Genomic DNA, 17,812 nt, shown 5'->3' on the forward strand with positions numbered 1-17,812 from the left:
CCTGGTCCTTTAGTGGACCTTTATGGTCCAGTTCAATCTATTGAAGAATAATTTTTTTGGGGGGGTCGTTTTTTTGTCATCCATAGGTTTTATACTACCTCAAGCCAGGTAAGTTGGGACTTTAAGGGCTAATACAACATATTGGATTTAGCAATTTATTGAAAAGAGATTGGTAACATAAATATACAATGAAAACCATAAAGTGTGTGGGTTATAGACCCATAGGTGGTAGTGAATCAGAGGAGGAAAAGTGACATAGTGATATGGTGACAATGGTATGTCTCTCTATCTGTCCACACTTCTGGTGGCGTGGAGTCCGTAGGGAGAGATATCTTGAAATCCTACGCGTTTCGGTGTTATGCCTTTGTCAAGGAAATTCTTCCACCATATTTGTTAAAAGAGATCTGCATTTGGGACCTTGCTTCTGGTCCTTATATTTCCACATTTCCACATTTTGTTTGTAATGTGAAGAGGTTTCCTAAGGAAAAAAGGGGTCTCCAGATCGGCAGGTCCGGGCGTTCTCTCAGTCCCTCTGCTAGAGGGACTGAGAGGACGCCCGGACCTGCCGCTCTGGAGACCCCTTTTTTCCTTAGGAAACCTCTGCACATTACAAACAAAATAAAACAGCCAAAAACTGAAGAGAGACCCCCCGGTGGCACAAATTGGTACTACACCTATACTTTACAAACAACAATCGGATCAAGACTGGGACTGTTTCCCCACTGGTATTTTCAAGCATTATACAGATACGACAAGTGTCCAACCTCAATTCCTGTGTGGAAATATAAGGACCAGAAGCAAGGTCCCAAGGGCAGATCTCTTTTAACAAATATGATGGAAGAATTTCCTTGACAAAGGCATAACGCCGAAACGCGTAGGAATTCAAGATATCTCTCCCTACGGACTCCACGCCACCAGAAGCGTGGACAGATAGAGAGACATACCATTGTCACCATATCACTATGTTACTTTTCCTCCTCTGATTCACTACCACCTATGGGTCTATAACCCACACACTTTATGGTTTTCATTGTATATTTATGTTACCAATCTCTTTTCAATAAATTGCTAAATCCAATATGTTGTATTAGCCCTTAAAGTCCCAACTTACCTGGCTTAAGGCACCAAAACCCCCTTTTCCAAACTCTTCTTGGGATGAAGGCTAAAACTTACTACAAAGGTCTTGGGAATCGCACCCACACAGTAGATTTTATACTACAACCTTGCTGAGAGCTTTTTAATCAAAGGAGATTACATATTTTGCCTAAGGACATTTTTCATGCCTGTTTGAATCATACTGTTGGTGAGTGGGGATTTCAGGAGGGTGGCACCTTGGATTTCACTAGAATTCATCAACACTGGCACGTTGTTTGCACTGATGGACTATATTTGATGCACTGACACTTTATATATGATTTATTATATGTGATTCATATGTGGAGGCAGTGCTAAGTTTACATTTTAATTTTTGTTGTTAGTTTATGAGGTTATTTCACCTTTCACTATAGCAGCAGCTCCAAACACATTACATTTTTTTATATTTTGGTTCACGTAATTACATATTTCACAGGTATTTGTACATACATAATTACATTAGTCTAAACTGGACCATTGTATAAAATATCCATACCTGGAATTCATCTTAAATGAAAAATAAGGGCTCCAAGCAGAGTGCTCAAAGAGAGAGAGAGGTAATTTAAGGCCGACTCTTCATCAACTTTTGAGAGACCGGGTACAAGGTGTTGGGAAGGTTAGAATCAGATCATGGGTCAGTTACAGGTAAGCAGCCAACAAAGCAAGATACCAAAACAGAGAAGGCCAGTGATGAAGTAGATCAATAGTTCAGTAACATAGATCATGTGTAGAAAGGGCATGCACCTGTAGAGGCTACTAGCAAAACTCTACAATTGGCATGACCGCCAGGGAGGTAACTTTAATCAGCCCCTCACAGGCAAAGCGACGTAGGTCTACGTCACTAGCCTGTGAGGCTCTAGGGAGCCAGCGCGCGCCGCTGCAGGCTCGCTCACGGACCCCCCCCACGCGTGTGCCCGGCAGACCCGATGTCCGCTGGGCACCCGCGATCGTCCTTTACAGCGGGAGAAAGGCAGGCGGCTAATGTAAACAAAGCCGCCTGTCATTCTTCCCTGTGTAAGAATGGAGATCATACGGTTCTGCTATGTAGGACCGTTGATCTCTGTTCTTACACCTCAAGCCACATCCAATCACAGTTAGAAGCACGCCCCTAGGGACACACTTAACCCCTCCTTCTCAAATAAAGTTAACTCCTTCCCTGCCAGTGTCATTTTTACAGTAACAGAGCATATGTATAGCACTGATTACTGCAGTAATGTCACTGGTAACCCCAAAAGTGTCAAAAATGTCAGTCAAGGGTCCGATCTGTCCGCCGCAATGTCGCAGTCCCGCAAAAGAAATCACAGATCGCCGCTATTACTCGTAAAAAAAAAAAAAACAACAAAAATGACAAAAATCTTTCCCTTAGTTAGTAAACGCAATAACTTTTGCGCAAACTAATCAAAATACGCTTTTTGCGATTTTTTTTTTACCAAACATATGTAGCATAAAACAGATTGGCCTAAAATATTAAAAAAATTTGATTTTTACATTTTTTTGGGGAATTTCATATAAAAAAAATGTGAAAAATATTGTTATTAAATTGTCGCTTTTTTTTTGTTTATAGCGCATGATCAAAAAATCGCACAGGTGATCAAATACCACCAAAAAAAAGCTCTGTTTGTGGGAAAAAAAGGACGTCAAATTTGTTTAGGTACAGCGTCGCACGACCGCGCAATTGTCCGTTAAAGTCACGCAGTGCCGAATCGCAAAATAGGCCCTGGTCAGGAAGGGGGTAAAATCTTCCAGGGCTTAAGTGGTTAAAGTTCACAAAACTATTGGCTGGCTTACTCATCTTGGAAGAATGGGTGTGACACATGAGAATCCACACAGCAAAACCACCGAACATAAGTAGAAGACCCCGGGTCAGGCTGAAGGACACCAATGACTTGAGAGAGAGAGTGGGAGAGTTTCTGATAAGTAGCCCACATACTTTTCTAATGAAAAATATATGGTTCTATTCTAGTTCTTAATTTCGAGATTATTAAATAGTGATGGAATATTGGTGAATCTTGGATGCTAGGAAGGGTGGGTCAAAGGAATATAGAAAAGAAAGGAAGAGGAGGCGCAAACACCTAGTGCATTACCCGTGGTCAATGTAGCTAATATTTAATAAAAAATGCCAAATGCATACTCACAGACATAAAGATAAAAACATGTTACAAGAATCCACCATGTGTGAACTGGAACAAGTCCTTCAGTCAGGACCGCTAACGCGTTTCGGGGGTTAGGCCCCCTTCCTCAGAGCTCTGAGGAAGGGGGCCTGACCCCCGAAACGCGTTAGCGGTCCTGACTGAAGGACTTGTTCCAGTTCACACATGGTGGATTCTTGTAACATGTTTTTATCTTTATGTCTGTGAGTATGCATTTGGCATTTTTTATTAAATATTAGCTACATTGACCACGGGTAATGCACTAGGTGTTTGCGCCTCCTCTTCCTTTCTTTTCTATGTACCCGCTTTGGAGTTCCCTGCCTGAGGAGAGCAGCACGCCAGTCTTCCCATTCGGAGTGAGCGCTGGGCTGAATTTTTTGTACTTGGGTCAAAGGAATGACTATGGCCTACTTCCTACTTGGGTTTTCAGGGCTTTTGGGGTGCTCTTGGAGATGACTAGACCTGTGCTTGTGCCTCCAGGTGCTTACATTTGATCTCTGCTTGCAGTTTACTTGAATAAATTTCTGCACAAACCTACCTTAGGACAAATGATGAATGAGGCTGGAGGCACAGAATCAGCACGCAGCATACTCATTTATCAAGGCTGTCGGAACCTTGAAAACAGTTTAAATATACGACATGAGAAAGCAAATCAGCACTGGCTTTCTCCTATTTTGGCAGCTAATGAATAAGATATATTATGCCAACAAATGCAGCCTTCCCTTTGCATTGCTCTTCTTCCCCGGAAGGGCCACCTTTATGCCATTTGCTGTTTGAGTCTCAATTGAATGAAGTAAAAATAAAACTCTACCCAGCCTCCGGGTGCTCCAACACACTCCGAAAACATAATGAATCAGATTTATGATCTGATACAGCTTGGCAGCAAAATAGGGAAAGTTTCCCTGTAGGAGAGCGATGACTATGGCAAGCTGTCTGCATCTTGTCAATCTGTCCATGCAAAACCAAGTCACATGATGGAACGATGGGGAAAAATCAAAAGACAACTGAAAGATCAAATTAAAGAATTTTGGCCTAAGCTATTACCTGACTTTCAGTTGCTCGGTTAAAATTGTTTGCAGTTAATCGCGCATGTGAATTGATGAATCAATAAATGAACAAATGGTAGGTCTATGGTGTAAGTTACACAGCTGCAATAGTGGTTAAAGCTGGAATGGAGGGGAACACAGTTCTGGCACCTCCAGCACTGAATGTATGCAATGGCAAAGGGTGCTGGTGTGTGCTGGAGCGTCTATTGATGCTGGCTGCTGGGGGATCTTTTGTCACTGGGGAAAATCTTTTGTGGTAGGGAGTTTATCAATGCTGGTGGGGAATATATTATTGCGTTAAAGAGGGTCTTATGTTGCTGGGAGAGATCTACTTTTGAGAGAGGGGTCTATTGTTAATGCCTGCTGGAGGGTCTATTGATGATGGCTGCTGTGAGATCTATTGTTGCTGGGGTGAATCTATTAATGTTTGGGGGGGGGGGGGTATTTTGTTTCAGTGGGCCTGTTGTTGCTGGGAGAGAGGGGTCTATTGTTGCTGAAGAGATCTATTGTTGCTGGGGAGATCTATGGTTGCTGGGTATCTATGTTTGCTGGGGGATCTATGGTTGCTAGGGATCTATGCTTGCTGGGCTGCAGGGGATCTATTTAAATGATTTGCTTGATATCATTACCAAATTCCATACAACTTATTGTGCACCACAAGATGATAATTGGTTCTGTGTTCTCTAACAGGGGTGGTACTTGGAGGTGGTTACAGGGTAGAGGGCTAGCAGCAATAGGTGATTCGGAAGGGAAGAGTATCTCCATCTATTCTCTGGGAAAATAAGCCCTGGATTGAAGTACAGTATGTGTAAAGGCAACGTTTTTTAGTTAATTTTTGAGTGGTAAAAGTATTAGACCCTCTGTCAAGTGAAGTGCTTATTGCTGCCTGTGTCCCCATTGGGAAGATTCCCCCCTCTATTTGCCACCCAGATAGTGAGGGGAAATCTCAAATATTAAAGCTGCCACAAGAAAAAGACCTAAGGGTAAATCCTCTAATACACTGGGCCAGTGAAAAGAGTTTAAGGCTTGTTTCACATGGGCGGCAGCAAAAACAGGCGATTGAGCTGTGGTTTTACTGCCCTGACCACCCACTTGAAGCATACGATACAGCCAGATAGGGCTGTTCACATACTGCAGGCACATTGTTTGCATTGTGCCAAAACTTAGCGTGGCATGTCATGTCGACCGGTGGTACCCCTTGTAAATGAAAATGAATGCTGGGTATGGCGCTGCTTGATATTGGACCTTATTCTTGACTAGTTTGTAGTGTGATCACCACTTGTATGCAAAAAAATGAATAAATTTGTATGACTTCCTGATGATATCATCGTGACAAAACGCGTAGGGCGGAGTCACGGGCGTCTTTGCGTCACTTCCGGTGCGGTCCATGGAACGCATTGAACCCGGACTTCCTGTTGTTTTACACGCTGTATTGAGAGCATATTGTAGTAAGTGCGATATTTTATGGTTTACAATAAAATATATCAAACTGGTATGCTTTATGGACTGTCTCTTTTCATATCTCTACATGTAATATGAGTACCAAGAAGTGGATTTAAGGTGAAATCTGATTGTGGATCCTGAGTCGGCTGTCCTTATCGTAGGTGGTTGCTTGGAAGGTCTGGTACACCCCAGAGGAAACTGAGGTCTGGTGAGTGAGGGACCATAAGGGGAGCACGGCTTGTCAATGTCACAGATTTTTGTTTGGAGCACTTTGAAGAGCACCTGTCACCTTATATTTAATGCTATTTAGAGGACTTTTTTTGTATATGATACCGTTTAACATTGAGGCACGGACTTTTGAGTTTTTGTGGAGCACCTTAAAGAGCACTTGTCACTTTTTGTTTGACATACAGTCACAGACTTTTTGACTTCTGAGTTTTTTGGTGCACTTTCAAGAGCACTTGTCAGTTTATATAGTCTGTCATTTAAAGGATTCCCAGACACTTGTATTTGAATTTGTACTGAATTTTGTGGAGCACATAGAACTTGATCATAGCACAAGACACCTAATATGTTTGATATATGATACTGCTGATATTGTACTTTGTGCTTGGTTAAGTGCAGGATTACTTTGGTGGTTGCATAAAGTAATTTGCATTTTTATATTATCACTTTTTCAAGTTTTATTAGTTTTTGGTTTTATTCGGACACTCAGCACGTTATTTATATTTATTCATTTTTTGTATACACATGGTGATCTCACTACAAACCAGTCAACAATAAGGTCCAATATCTAGCAGCGTCATATCCAACATTCATTTTAATTTTCACCTTACTATTCCCCACCAGGATTAGTAATTGGGTAGGCAGCAGGTTATCTATCTCTTAGCTTCTCCTAAATTTTTCCCATTACATTGCGCGGAATATAACCCCCACTATTCTGTGTTACCCATTGTCAAATTTGCCCATTCAAGGTAATGGGGCCAAACCTCCAAGCGTTTGGTTCACAGTAGTGGAGGATTAGTCTCATTGTACAGTTGGCAATGCAGGAGGCAGCAGGATCTTCTCCTGTACACCTCACAGCGGCTAGTCAGTTGCACTCTGAAAAGCGGTTCATTGCAGATCATTTTCAGAGAATAATCAAGCATGGACTTACCCTATGCCTATGGTTACACATGCAGCAAGGACTGCAGCACCTCTGAAAAATGATCCATGGTCTGGTCCCTTTTCTGAGGCGCTTGAAGGTGCGGAGGCTATATGCGCCTCCTACCTGACTGCACCACCATATCACAAATGTGTACATTGCACGTGGGAGGTGACATTGCAGTTCCATTCACTGAAGTCTCCTTCTATAGCTCAGCTAGAAATGAGACTGCGCATGCACAACGTTTTGAATTTTCTGGACATAGGTGTGTGCAGCCTATTGCATTAGGGTGTGCACCTCAAAGCTCCAAAACATGCATGTGAGACATTTTACGGTCTCTTTCCTGCTTTCCATCCTGAAACAATGAGGGGATGGGGGGAGCAAGGGGGACCTGGGCAGCAGAAAGAAGAGGAACAGTGACAGGGGGGTGGTGGGAGTGGCATATATTGGTACTGATCACCTGTAATTTCCTCCTGTGGCAGCTGAATGTCGGTGAGAGGAAGAGGAGGAGAAGCCCACTTTCAGCTGCTGCAGGTTCTAAATCTAAATCTAAAAAGTTAACCGCTTGCCGACCGCCGCAAGTAGATTTACTGCGGCGGTCAGCCCCTGCCAGGCCGAGTGACGTTAATTAACGTCACTAGCCTGGGAGGGTCTGGGGAGCGAGCGCGCGCCCGCGGAGGCGCGCTCCCGCTCCCGCGCGGTCACGGACCCCCCCGCGCGTGTGACCAGCGGACCCGATGTCCGCCGGTCACTCGGCGATCGTCGGGGGAGAGGGAGAAAGGCAGGCAGCTTGTGTAAACAAGCCACCTGTCATTCTCCTCGCTGTAAAGACACTGATCACACGGATCTACTATGTAGATCCGTTGATCAGTGTCCTTACAGCTCAAGCCACATCCAATCACAGTAGAAAGCACGCCCCTAGGGACACACACAGCCCCTCCCTCCCAAATAAAGTTAACCCCTTCACTACCAGTGTATTTTTACAGTAACAGTGCATATGTATAGCACTGATTACTGTAGAAATGTCACTGGTAACCCCAAAAGTGTCAAAAATGTCAGTCAAGGGTCCGATCTGTCCGCCACAATGTCGCAGTACCGCAAAAAAAATCGCAGATCGCCGCCATTACGCGTTAAAAAAAAAACAACAAAAATGACAAAAATCTTTCCCTTTGTTAGTAAACGCGATAACTTTTGCGCAAACCAATAAAAATACGCTTTTTGCGATTTTTTTTTTACCAAACATAGGTAGGATAAAACAAATTGGCCGAAAATGTTAAAAAATTTTAAATTTTTACATTTTTTGGGGGGGAAATTTCATATAAAAAAATGTGAAAAATATTGCTATTTATGCAAAATTGTCGCTCTTTTTTTGTTTATAGCGCGTGATCAAAAAATCGCACAGGTGATCAAATACCACCAAAAGAAAGCTCTGTTTGTGGGAAAAAAAGGACGCCAAATTCGTTTAGGTACAGCGTCGCACGACCGCGCAATTGTCCGTTAAAGTCACGCAGTGCCGAATCGCAAAATACCCCCTGGTCTTTTAGCAGGAAAATCCTCCGGGGCTTAAGTGGTTAAACTCCTGCCTAGGGGCAGCACAACAGAGTTGCCTGCCATGAACTTTATTAGCCAAAAAAGCCACTTCTGTGTGTCCCCCTGATCCCAGTTTCACTTCATTACCCTGTCCCTGGTTTTTGGTTCCCTGGAACTAAGTGCGACTCATCAGACTCTCCCTACGGCCAATTAAAGCAACTTACTAATCAGCAAGAGTGCACTCAATGGACAGGTGGGTGGTGGTGACCAGAACCTTATCCTGAAGTCCCATTTTCCATACTCTTTTTTTTTTTTTTTTAATATGATTACATTTTGCAAAAACAAATTCAAAAGAAAAGGAAACATATAGGTGGTGGCCCTTTTGAAACATCAATATACCAGAGGAGGTATCATCCCTAAAGTTTATAAATCAATACAAAAACCAGATAAAATTGGACTTTGTATATACCTCGAATAGTAAAACTCATTAGTTAAAAGATCATCAATTTTATTGTATACAAAAAATAAAATCATATTGGTTACATCTTAAAAGTATTACATCTCATGTGTACAAGGTCAATGAGTAATAACAACAACACATCTCACTTGGAATGTTGATATGGTTAGCTAGGATAGGGTTGACGCGTTTTGCGGGACACCCAGCTTCCTCAGGACCTCCCAGACCTCTTTCATATCCACGTCTATAAGAAAATTGGGTGAATATTTTAGTCTGAGGAAGAATCGTTCCGACTTTGCTGTGATACTAGGAAAATCAGACAATCATTCGCCTGATTTTCTTATAGTGTGTATTCATTACCGAGTTGGCCCACCCTTTGCAGCTATAACTGCTTCAACTCTTCTGGGAAAGCTGTCCACAAGGTTTAGGAGTGTGTCTATGGGAATGTTTGACCATTCTTCCAGAAGCGCATCTGTGAGGTCCAGCACTGATGTTGGACGAGAAAGTCTGGTTCACGTTCTGCGTCCTAATTCATCCCAAAGGCATTCTATTGGGTTGAGGTCAGACAAATTCCTCCACCCAAAACTCGCTCATCCATGTCTTCATGGACCTTAACCTTACTTTGTGCAGTGGTGCGCAGTCATGTTGGAACAGGAAGGGACCATCTCCAAACTGTTCCCACAAAGTTGAGAGCATGAACATAGGCGTGCGCAGCCTATTGCATTAGGGTGTGCACCCCAAAGCTCAAACACACATGCGTGTATATATATATATATAGAGCAGTGATGGCGAACCTTGGCATGAGACGGTCAGAGACTGCAGACATGATACAGGAGATGGTCAGAGACTGCAGACATGATACAGGAGATGGTCAGAGACTGCAGACATGATACAGTAGATGGTCAGAGACTGCAGACATGATACAATAGATGGTCAGAGACTGCAGACATGATACAGGAGATGGTCAGAGACTGCAGACATGATACAGGAGATGGTCAGAGACTGCAGACATGATACAGTAGATGGTCAGAGACTGCAGACATGATACAGTAGATGGTCAGAGACTGCAGACATAATACAATAGATGGTCAGAGACTGCAGACGTGATACAATAGATGGTCAGAGACTGCAGACGTGATACAATAGATGGTCAGAGACTGCAGACGTGATACAGGAGATGTTCAGAGACTGCAGACATGATACAGTAGATGGTCAGAGACTACAGACATGATACAATAGATCAGGGGTAATGAATTAAAATTCAAGGAGGTCCGGTTGCTAAAATTTTCTTTGGGCCGAGGTCCGAATCTGAAGTCTGAGCTATGACTCAGAAAGATGGGCAAAACAAAAACGTGTCCATCAGCGTTGCTCTTAACATAAAATATGCCCATTTGAGTGCCCCCTAACATAAAATGTGTCCATCAGCGTGCCCCTTAACATAAAATAAGGAGCACGCTGATGGGCACATTTTATGTTAGGGGGCACTCTGATGGGCACATTTTATGTTAGGGGGCACTCTGATGGGCACATTTTGTTAGGGGGCACACTGATGGGCAAAACAAAACGTGTCCATCAGTGTTGCTCTTAACATAAAATGTGCCCATCAGAGTGCCCCCTAACATAAAATGTGCCCATCAGCGTGACCCTTAGCATAAAATTTGCCCATCAGCGTGCCCCCTAGCATAAAATTTGCCCATCGGCGTGAGACTTAGCATAAAATTTGCTCATCAGCGTGCCTCCTAGCATAAAATGTGCCCATCGGCGTGACCCTTAGCATAAAATTTGCCCATCAGCATGCCCCTTAACATAAAATATGCCCATCAGTGTGACCCTAACATAAAATAAGGGGAACGCTGATGGGCACATTTTATGTTAGGGGGCACTTTGATGGGCACATTTTATGTTAGGGGGCATTCTGATGGGCACATTTTATGTTAGGGGCACTTTGATGGGCACAGTTTTTGTTAGGCGGCATTCTGATGGGCATATTTTATGTTAAGGGGAACTCTAATGGGCATATTTTATGTTAAGGGGAACTCTAATGGGCATATTTTATGTTAAGGGGAACTCTAATGGGCATATTTTATGTTAAGAGCAACGCTGATGGACACGTTTTGTTTTGCCCATCAGCGTGCCCCTTAACATAAAATGTTCCCATTAGAGTGCCCCATATGTTAAGGGGCACTCTAATGGGAACATTTTATGTTAAGGGGCACTCTAATGGGAACATTTTATGTTAAGGGGCACGCTGATGGGCAAAACAAAACGTGTCCATCAGCGTTGCTCTTAACATAAAATATGCCCATTAGAGTTCCCCTTAACATAAAATATGCCCATTAGAGTTCCCCTTAACATAAAATATGCCCATTAGAGTTCCCCTTAACATAAAATATGCCTATTAGAGTGCCCCTTAACATAAAATTTGCCCATCAGCGTGACCCTTAACATAAAATAAGGCGCACGCTGATGGGCACATTTTATGCTAGGGGGGACTCTAATAGGCATATTTTATGGGGCACTCTAATGGACACAAATGTGTGCCCCTTAACAAAATATGCCCATCAGTCTGCATTTTATAAAAATGTGCCCCACATACCTTTGGGAGCAGAAAATGCGGGAGCCAGGAGCAGCGAACATCAGAGGGGCAGGGTGTGCTCGCGGCTAGGCTGAGTGTGAGAGTCAGGAGCCGCAGTTAGGAGCAGGGGGGCGGGGCCCGCTCGTGACGTCACGCCCCAACTCGCGGCTGGCTGGGAGGGAGCCGAAGAAAGAAGCAGGGGGCGGGGCCCGCTCGTGACGTCTCGCCCCAACTCGCGGCTGGCTGGGAGGGAGCCGAAGAAAGAAGCAGGGGGCGGGGCCCGCTCGTGACGTCTCGCCCCAACTCGCGGCTGGCTGGGAGGGAGCCGAAGAAAGAAGCAGGGGGTGGGGCGCACACCCGTAATGTCACTGGTTGCTGGAACACCCGCGGTCCCAGCAAACTAATAACTACTTACAGTGGCGGCCTGACGGGTCCGGGCGGAAGCATCGTGCGGGCCGCTCCTGGACCGCGGGCCGCCATTTAGTGACGGCTGCAATAGATGGTCAGAGACTGCAGACATGATACAATAGATGGTCAGAGACTGCAGACGTGATACAATAGATGGTCAGAGACTGCAGACGTGATACAGGAGATGGTCAGAGACTGCAGATGTGATACAGGAGATGTTCAGAGACTGCAGACATGATACAGGAGATGGTCAGAGACTACAGACATGATACAGGAGATGTTCAGAGACTGCAGACATGATACAGTAGATGGTCAGAGACTGCAGACATGATACAATAGATGGTCAGAGACTGCAGACGTGATACAATAGATGGTCAGAGACTGCAGACGTGATACAATAGATCAGCCGTCACTAAATGGCGGCCCGCGGTCCAGGAGCGGCCCGCACGATGCTTCCGCCCGGACCCGTCAGGCCGCCACTGTAAGTAGTTATTAGTTTGCTGGGACCGCGGGTGTCCCAGCAACCAGTGACATTACGGGTGTGCGCCCCGCCCCCTGCTTCTTTCTTCGGCTCCCTCCCAGCCAGCCGCGAGTTGGGGCGAGACGTCACGAGCGGGCCCCGCCCCCTGCTTCTTTCTTCGGCTCCCTCCCAGCCAGCCGCGAGTTGGGGCGAGACGTCACGAGCGGGCCCCGCCCCCTGCTTCTTTCTTCGGCTCCCTCCCAGCCAGCCGCGAGTTGGGGCGTGACGTCACGAGCGGGCCCCGCCCCCCTGCTCCTAACTGCGGCTCCTGACTCTCACACTCAGCCTAGCCGCGAGCACGCCCTGCCCCTCTGATGTTCGCTGCTCCTGGCTCCCGCATTTTCTGCTCCCAAAGGTATGTGGGGCACATTTTTATAAAATGCAGACTGATGGGCATATTTTGTTAAGGGGCACACATTTGTGTCCATTAGAGTGCCCCATAAAATATGCCTATTAGAGTCCCCCCTAGCATAAAATGTGCCCATCAGCGTGCGCCTTATTTTATGTTAAGGGTCACGCTGATGGGCAAATTTTATGTTAAGGGGCACTCTAATAGGCATATTTTATGTTAAGGGGAACTCTAATGGGCATATTTTATGTTAAGGGGAACTCTAATGGGCATATTTTATGTTAAGGGGAACTCTAATGGGCATATTTTATGTTAAGAGCAACGCTGATGGACACGTTTTGTTTTGCCCATCAGCGTGCCCCTTAACATAAAATGTTCCCATTAGAGTGCCCCTTAACATAAAATGTTCCCATTAGAGTGCCCCTTAACATATGGGGCACTCTAATGGGAACATTTTATGTTAAGGGGCACGCTGATGGGCAAAACAAAACGTGTCCATCAGCGTTGCTCTTAACATAAAATATGCCCATTAGAGTTCCCCTTAACATAAAATATGCCCATTAGAGTTCCCCTTAACATAAAATATGCCCATTAGAGTTCCCCTTAACATAAAATATGCCCATCAGAATGCCGCCTAACATAAAATGTGCCCATCAAAGTGCCCCTAACATAAAATGTGCCCATCAGAATGCCCCCTAACATAAAATGTGCCCATCAAAGTGCCCCCTAACATAAAATGTGCCCATCAGCGTTCCCCTTATTTTATGTTAGGGTCACACTGATGGGCATATTTTATGTTAAGGGGCATGCTGATGGGCAAATTTTATGCTAAGGGTCACGCCGATGGGCACATTTTATGCTAGGAGGCACGCTGATGAGCAAATTTTATGCTAAGGGTCACGCCGATGGGCAAAGTTTATGCTAGGGGGCACTCTGATGGGCACATTTTATGTTAAGAGCAACACTGATGGACACGTTTTGTTTTGCCCATCAGTGTGCCCCCTAACAAAATGTGCCCATCAGAGTGCCCCCTAACATAAAATGTGCCCATCAGCGTGCCCCCTAACATAAAATGTGCCCATCAGAGTGCCCCCTAACATAAAATGTGCCCATCAGCGTGCTCCTTATTTTATGTTAAGGGGCACGCTGATGGACACATTTTATGTTAGGGGGCACTCAAATGGGCATATTTTATGTTAAGAGCAACGCTGATGGACACGTTTTTGTTTTGCCCATCTTTCTGAGTCATAGCTCAGACTTCAGATTCGGACCTCGGCCCAAAGAAAATTTTAGCAACCGGACCTCCTTGAATTCAGTGGCGGAGCCAGAGGGCTAGCTGGGGTGGCAGTTGCCACCCCAGACAAAATCCTTGCCACCCCTGTTGCCACCCCGCTCACCAGTGGCAGGGGGGTTTGGCCGGGAACTCGGGCTACATATCAGTACTTTAACATTCAAGCCAGTGATAAGTGAGCGATTTGGCGGGGGCAGCTGCAAGGAGAGTGATTGCAGCTGTCAAATTTAGGCATTGATGTCGGGTGTGGGCGGGGCCGTATGCGGGGGGCGGGGCTCCACCCCCTTGCTCGTGGAGAAACAGAAGCTGGCTGGGAAGGGAGGTGGAGTCTCCAATGAACATTTCTTGTGCTTCTGCTGCTATTTGTTTCCTCCCCCTTGCCCAGCGCGCCTCTTTTGATTTCATCACAGCAGATGCCGGGAGGGGGAGGAGTGGAGCCTGCAGTGAGTGGAGGATGAAGTTCAGCCTAGCACAAGGTAAGCTGCCTCTGGGCTGAATGTAGTAGTGATGTCGGTGGCTTGTCTTAGTGGGCAGGAAGAGGGGGAGGAGGGGGGCCTCTCTGTAGCAGACTCCACTGATGCTGTTAGATCGTTTTTTTGTTTTGTGTGTCTGTCTGCTTCTGAAGAGAAGAGGTTTTCTAAGATCTCCCCAAATCTCTATTACACCTCCCTAGAGTCCCTACCCACTACCTGCTAACCAGCCAGTACACAGGCACATTCTCCTCTCCTGTATGACCGCCTCATGTATCTGGGGCACTACAAATCCAAGCATGCCAGGTGAGGAGAGGCAGCAGCAATATGACAGATCAGGCTGATTGTTAGATGAAAAGTGCTGGTGTACAGTATTTGTGAGTGATGGAGCGAAGGATAGAGGGATGGGGTTATGGAGAAAGGGATGGGGTTATGGAGAAAGGGATGGGGTTATGGAGAAAGGGATGGGGTGATGGAGAAAGGGATAGAGGGATGGGGTGATGGAGAAAGGGATGGGGTGATGGAGAAAGGGATGGGGTGAAGGAGAAAGGGATAGAGGGATGGGGTTATGGAGAAAGGGATGGGGTGATGGAGAAAGGGATAGAGGGATGGGGTGATGGAGAAAGGGATAGAGGGATGGGGTTATGGAGAAAGGGATGGGGTTATGGAGAAAGGGATGGGGTTATGGAGAAAGGGATGGGGTGATGGAGAAAGGGATAGAGGGATGGGGTGATGGAGAAAGGGATGGGGTGATGGAGAAAGGGATGGGGTGAAGGAGAAAGGGATAGAGGGATGGGGTTATGGAGAAAGGGATGGGGTGATGGAGAAAGGGATAGAGGGATGGGGTGATGGAGAAAGGGATAGAGGGATGGGGTTATGGAGAAAGGGATGGGGTGATGGAGAAAGGGATAGAGGGATGGGGTGAAGGAGAAAGGGATGGGGTGAAGGAGAAAGGGATAGAGGGATGGGGTGATGGAGAAAGGGATAGAGGGATGGGGTTATGGAGAAAGGGATGGGGTGATGGAGAAAGGGATAGAGGGATGGGGTGAAGGAGAAAGGGATGGGGTGAAGGAGAAAGGGATAGAGGGATGGGGTGATGGAGAAAGGGATAGAGGGATGGGGTGATGGAGAAAGGGATAGAGGGATGGGGTGATGGAGAAAGGGATAGAGGGATGGGGTGATGGAGAAAGGGATGGGGTGATGGAGAAAGGGATAGAGGGATGGGGTGATTGAGAAAGGGATGGGGTGATGGAGAAAGGGATAGAGGGATGGGGTGATTGAGAAAGGGATAGAGGGATGGGGTGATGGAGAAAGGGATAGAGAGATGGGGTTATGGCGAAAGGGATGGGGTGATGGAGAAAGGGATAGAGGGATGGGGTGATTGAGAAAGGGATAGAGGGATGGGGTGATGGAGAAAGGGATGGGGTGATGGAGAAAGGGATAGAGGGATGGGGTGATTGAGAAAGGGATAGAGGGATGGGGTGATGGAGAAAGGGATAGAGAGATGGGGTTATGGCGAAAGGGATGGGGTGATGGAGAAAGGGATAGAGGGATGGGGTGATTGAGAAAGGGATAGAGGGATGGGGTGATGGAGAAAGGGATAGAGGGATGGGGTTATGGCGAAAGGGATGGGGTGATGGAGAAAGGGATAGAGGGATGGGGTGATTGAGAAAGGGATAGAGGGATGGGGTTATGGAGAAAGGGATAGAGGGATGGGGTGATGGAGAAAGGGATGGGGTGATGGAGACAGAATAATATACGGATGAAAGTAATGGAGAATAGAAAGGGTGGAGGGAAATGGGGCACAAGGATTATTGGATGGATGGTATGGTGGAGGGATGGAGTAAGAACTAAAAGGATGTTGTGATGGAGTTATGGAGGGAGGGATAGAGTAACAGAGGGATGAGGGTGATGGAGGGTGAAGAGGTTGGAGGGACCTACAACAGAGGGATGGTAGGATGGACAATTGGATAGATTGATGGAGACAGGTGATGGGTGAAGGAGGTGATGGAGGGATGCAGACAGGAGGTGATGGAGACAGAAGATGCTGGAGACAGGAGGTGATGTAGGCATGCTAAGTTTGGAGCTCCGGATGTTAAGGGGGGACTCCTGATGTGAAGTAGGGTTGCTTCCTGATAAATTTATTTTAGTTTCCATTTTTTTTTTTTTGGGGGGGGGGGGGCAGCATCAAATTCTTGGACCCTGTTAGCATAATATCTTGGGCCAGTCCTGCACCCACCTCCCTGCAATCAGAGAGAGAAACTGACTGAAGCTGGATGGGGCAGGAAGGATTCAGCCACAGGATGGATGGATGGATGGTGTCAGCGCCATTTCCTGGACTTGGTAAGTGTTACTGGCTCTGCCCCCCTCTCTCACTACTACCCCCCCCCTCACCACCACCCCCTCCCCCCTCTCTCTCACCACCAGGAATGCATACACATATGTATAAACTCACAGTCTATAGCATAATCTGCCCACATAAGTCTCTCATATGAACAAAGCTTGTCATTAAAATATCATAAAATGAATTATAAAATAAATAAAATCCACCAAAACAGCAGAATTAGCTTAAAAGTCCATAACTGCTAAAGAGTCTTGGGATGATGACTAAACGTGCAGATGTAGTACTGGATCACCAATGCATGCCACCACCATGCTCAGAGGGGGAGCAAAAGTGCAAACTCACCAACACTACTGGCTTAGCCACTCTCGTGACCAAGCAAACGAGCCAAAAAACAATCACATCCACCTGGACAGATCCTGGGTAGCCAAAATGATGGGTGATCTCACAGTGCTCCAAATCATGTGGAAGAAAAAAGAGCTTCACTAGTGTGATAACATCTAAACAACTTTATTCACATCCACATTTAATAATATTGCACTCACATCTTAGTAGCACATCCATCGCTCGTGTCATCCGTCCAGGTGGATGGGATTGTTTTTTTGGCTCGTTTGCTTGGTCACGAGAGTGGTCTTTTTACCACCTAGCAACGCCCCTGCCGCTCACGCTCGCTTATGCTTATAACATTACATAGCATAGCTGAACCTGAACGAGAGGACGCCTGTGTAGCTAGTTCTCTGTGACTCTGACTGAGCGCGGTGAGCTGAGCAGGAGCGGCGCCGTGATTCGCTGCACAGCTAACCAATCACGCGTGCCTGCACACCTGATTGCTTCGCTGTGCCACTACTCACGGTGAGTGATGGTACAGCAAACCAATCAGGTGTGCAGGCACGCGTGATTGGTTAGCTGTGCAGCAAATCACGGCACCGCTGCTGCTCACCGCGCTCAGTCACA

The sequence above is a fragment of the Pelophylax lessonae genome (assembly GCF_965119305.1).
Source record: "Pelophylax lessonae genome assembly, chromosome: 13".
Taxonomy (NCBI): domain Eukaryota; kingdom Metazoa; phylum Chordata; class Amphibia; order Anura; family Ranidae; genus Pelophylax; species Pelophylax lessonae.